Here is a 4,955-nt window from a genome sequence, read left to right on the forward strand (position 1 = left end):
TGTTATTAACACCTCGTACTGATATGGAAATCAATTGTCTCACTAAAATTCGAGTGCGTGAGAAGCATTACTTTTTTGAGCAAATATACTACTAGGCAGATGATAGTGGCTAATATATATATATATATATATATATATATATATATATATATCAATAGAAAAAAAAATATCCAAGTCTTTACATAATGAGGAAAGCTAGAGCAATGTGTAAATACAAGATGATAAGCTAACTTAGAATACATGATCTTCTAAGCTAACATAATGAGAAAAGCTAGAGCAATGTGTAAATAAGGACCATGATGTCTATGTATCCACAGGCCAAGGGCAGAAACCAAGTACTAGCACCTCGAAATCTCTCACCAAGCACTAATGTTTCCAATCCAAGCATGTCAGATGTGAATCTGCAACAACCAAATCAATCCCCAATGAAAACTTTCCGGTGGAAACAGTAACATATTGTGACCATATGTAGTAGTTTAAGTTGCAGTCCAATGTAGTAGAGAGTCATGCTATCGTGTTGCTGTGTTCCTACGAAGGGTGTTATATATAAAGGAGCAACAACATCATCATTTGATCAAGCATGTGTTGCATACATCTGTATGAGACTGCCAAAAATATACAAAGATGATAGTCTATAAACGCTAGGCAAGGCAAGAGAGTAGGCAGAATCAAGCATATTCCAATCTCCTTATCTCTTTTAGTTGGTTCAATTAGTAGCTGTAGTATGATGGTCGTAACACTCTCACGCATTGATAACTTTCCTATACATTGTGCACCATATAGAAGCCCATCAATGAATAAGATACCAATACTGTACACATACAGCCCAAACCAAACCCTAAATCAGCTTGCCACTTCATCAATCTGGAGCTCTTTTTTTGGCTGTCCTAATCCTTAGGTTAGGAGTGTGTATCTTGTTCAAATCAAGTATCTTCCTTGCTGCAGTAGGCAGTTCAGAGAAGGAATAAAATGGAGTTGTACCTACAAAAATAAAAGCTAGGTAGGTTAAATAATCTGTAAGGGCATTGCCCTCCCTCAAAACATGTTGTATGATCACATTGAATACATTCTTCATTTTTCGTATCCTCTTGTAATGATCCGATCGATGGTATCGAGTATCTAAATCTTGTTAATAGATGTTTTTTGTATGTGTTTTTTATATTTTGTAACTTGAGGGAATGGATAGTTTGGTTTTTATGGGTTTTGAGAGTGAATTGGAACACTTAGTTTCATTTTGGAAGCCTTAAGTTGGAAGAGTTGATCAAGATTTGACTTTTGCATAAACGATCTTAGATTGGTGATTTGATAGTTTCAATAGGCTTGTATAGTAATTTTGTGCTTAGGCGTGTGTTCGAATTTAGATTTGGAAGTTCCTAGAGGATATTGAGACTTGCCGAAAGCTGACAATTTGAAGAACTGGAGAGTTATTAAGTTTGACCGATAGTTCACTTTGATGATATCGGACTCTGATTGTTTCTCCGGAACTTAGAATAGGTTCGTTTTATTATATGAAACTTATGTGAAAAGTTTTGTTGTGATCCGAATTGGTTTGGCATGAATTGAATGCTTGGTTGGAAATTTAGAAGTTCTTGAATTTAAGAAAAGTTTAACTTGTGGTTTGATCCTTGATTTGTAGTTGTGATGATCTCATATGTGTTTGGGATCTTTGGATAGGTCCGGATAGTATTTATGGACTTGTTGGTATGTTTTGACGGGGTCTTGGGTGGCTTGAGTAAGTTTCGTACCACCCGGAGCATGTTGAAGTTGGCAGATCATTCTGATGTTTGGTGTGCTTAGCGATTGCGGAGCAAGTCTCGCGATCGCCGAGTGTATTTGGAGCTGCAGGAGTTTTGCTCTTTGCGTTCGAGAATGGGAAAGTTGCATTCGCGAAGAAGGATATAGGAGCTGGGAGTTTGGCCTTCGTGTTCGCATAGGCATGGTCATGTTTGCGTAGATAGCTGGCAGGAAGGCATTGCATTCGCGTAAGAGGTGTCGCGTTCGCGAAGTTGTGGCAAGCAGGGCATCGCGAGGGTACTTACACGATCACGGAGAGGAAATTCTGGCAGAAGTAGTTTTGTGCTTCGCGAACGCAAGACATGGACCATATTCGCGAAGAGTACCCCTAGGCAGTACATTTAAGTTGGATTATTAGCATCTAAAACATGAAATTTTGAGATGAAATTTGAGGTTTTACCTGCATCTTTTTAACACCGGGATAACTTATACCTTATAGAGGGTGGGGTAATTAGCACCGGTATAATTTATACCTTCTCCTTAGAAATTATGCAATTGTCATTCTTAATACAACATACCAAACAGTGAATAAACAACAATCCCAGCATAACTAATCCCAACATAACTTATACCAACATAACTTATACCAACATAATTTATACGGGCATAATCCGTATTCCAACCAAACGACCCCTTAGCATGTCCTCTACATCTAAGAATACGAGGCACTAAGGGAATTATCGGCCCCTGAAATACCTTTTCTAACATCGTATTATTCATCAGCAATTGCTGAAAAAATAATGTCTTATCCAAATAATAGCAGAAGAAAAGATATGTACATACCTGGCGGGCTTTGACACCGAGTTTATTCAGGTAGGCTGTAAATATTCTTGTGGACATGCACTCTCCAAAGGATACCAAGTAATCCCTTGTTCGTGGAGTCAACTCCTTCATCATAGCAATTCTGTTCAAAAGTTGTTCTAATTCAAGTAGATGCTCTGCAAATTTTCCCGAAAAATGATAGAGCATAATCAGAAAGACTCAGATTTTACTTCTGAGATAATCTGGTGTCATAACAGCAACAGATAGAAGAACCCATGGATGAAAACAACAAAATACTCACAGAGCACTAAAAGGTCATAAAATCTGCTGCTGAAAACATTCATTTATGAGTTGTAGTATATATTTCTCATTAAAAGTTTCATAAGAGTAAAACAATGGATCAAGACAAGAAAGCTTGTAAAACAATTCTGAGGGAGGGGAAGGGGGATATAAGAGTTCAATTTAATTTAGTCCAAAAGAATATCACTATGCAAGCTTTAACAAATTTCTGTGATACAGGGCAATCGTACATTAGACACACTTTTACTAAATCTAGAATTGCAGCAATTTTTGATAATGCAGGTGATAGAGGGCTCAATAATAAACTTCAGAAAATTTTTGCACCCTGAGATGTATAGGGACAAAAAAACAATTTGCTAGAACCTCGGAAAATCAAGTGTTCCCCTACTCTAATTTTTCAAAGAGGAACAGAACAAAAATGATCACAGAGCTCCAAGAAATCACTCAATGGTAGACTTTTCTACTCCAAGTTCGTCGATTGTCCTGTGTGAGGCACAGAAAAAATGATTAGAAAAGATCAAAATGATGAAGAATGATCCTGGAAACTAACATTCGTAATGAAAGAGCTCATCTTTACCTAAAATGGAGATCCTTTATAAAATCCAATTCTTGCAGATCACAAACATTGGAAACCCCACAAGTGACAGCCTTTTCCCCAGCCAGCAATAACAGGTCTCTCTTCAGGAAAGCTAAGAATAAGATCAGCTACTTCTCTCATTCTCTCCGCTGAGGCTACTGATGAACCACCAAACTTCATCACGCATGTAAATTCACCAAAAGCTTCATTCTTGGTTTCTTTAAGCTGGACTACATCAGCTGCTTGTGCTTTACACATCACACTCTCATAACAAGAAGACTTCGCATACTTACTTGGTACAGAAGCAAAAGGGACAGAAGCCACAAAATCAAGCTGCCGCAAGTGCACGCTTCTTTTGAATAGAGAAGGGCAGGGAGTTTTAACCCCACAAAAATGTGACAAGGATGCCATAGCAAATCAGCTAAGGAACGTCAAAAAATGAGGATGTAGATGACAATAAGGTTCTTTCGACAAAGGAAGTGATTCAGGTTTTTCAAAAAAAGCAGAGAGAGCCAATCAACTTAGCTAATTAGCTCCCCCTGCTGAAAAGATATTACAAAGGATCACACAATCCTGCACAAGCCAACAACAAATGCATGAAGAAATTACAAAAAGCACCTTTCCCAGAAACCCAGTGACAATAGGGATTGCAGGATTATTCATCCAATCACCACTTAATCTCTTTGCAACAGCAGGATAAGTTGCCTCCAATATATCCGCATTAGTAAATTCATCAGTTGTTTAATACCCATCTCAAATGCATCATACTGCAGAGGAAACCCACAAGTAAATAGTCAGTATTTCCACACAAGATGTGCCAGCCGACAAGAAAACAAGATCTAAACAACTACTTCTACCCCAAAAAAAAGATCTAACAACTGCAAGGAATAATGCAGCCCGCTCCTATAAAGGCAGGATCAGCATGATAATATTTTCATAACCTTGACCACTTATCTCATTCTCTCACATGAGTAAGCAACTTACGTTTTGCTGCCCAATTAAAAGTTCAAGAAATTGTTTCTAAGTCACGCCACAAGCAGCTCGATGATATCCAATGTTAAATCATTTCCTTGCCCTATTAGTATACCATTAATACCTAACTTCAACAAATGAATAACTCTTAGGGGTCGTTTGGTATGAGGTATAAGAAGGTATAGGGGTGGTATAAAAATTTAATACCACCTTAATATTATATTTGGTTAGCAAACCAGATATAAGTTATTCTCGTGTTAATTTTAATTTTGAGGTATGATTTGGACGTGAATTTAAAAACTAAACACATATTTAGACCCGTGGGGTTATGGGTAATCGAGATCTACCCTTAGATTCGAATTTTGACCATGTGGGCCCAGGGTTGACTTTGTTGACTTTTTGGAAATTGATTGAAGATTGAAGCTTTATTATTTGAAATTGATTCCTATGATATTGGTTTAACATTATCAAGTTATTTAGCCAGATTCGAGTCTGTTAGAGGTGATTTTTAAAGGAAAGATGATTTTGGAAGATTGATTTGGGCTTGTTA

The 4,955-nt window shown here is 37.4% G+C and overlaps 1 long non-coding RNA gene across 2 annotated transcripts; it reads right to left on the reverse strand.

The window, feature by feature from the left end:
- Positions 1-200: 200 nt before the first annotated feature.
- LOC138872586 (uncharacterized) lies at positions 201-4,487 on the reverse strand. 2 transcript variants are annotated; one of them, XR_011401024.1, is made up of 4 exons: positions 4,418-4,487; positions 3,434-4,200; positions 2,578-3,339; positions 201-981 (listed from the first exon to the last, which is right to left on the reverse strand). It is a non-coding gene; the product is annotated as an uncharacterized lncRNA (long non-coding RNA). The 2 variants fall into 2 exon arrangements; XR_011401023.1 differs by lacking the exon at positions 4,418-4,487 and having other exon boundaries at positions 3,434-4,396.
- Positions 4,488-4,955: the final 468 nt, after the last annotated feature.

Source organism: Nicotiana sylvestris, chromosome 7 (genome assembly GCF_000393655.2).
Source record: "Nicotiana sylvestris chromosome 7, ASM39365v2, whole genome shotgun sequence".
NCBI classification, from domain to species: domain Eukaryota; kingdom Viridiplantae; phylum Streptophyta; class Magnoliopsida; order Solanales; family Solanaceae; genus Nicotiana; species Nicotiana sylvestris.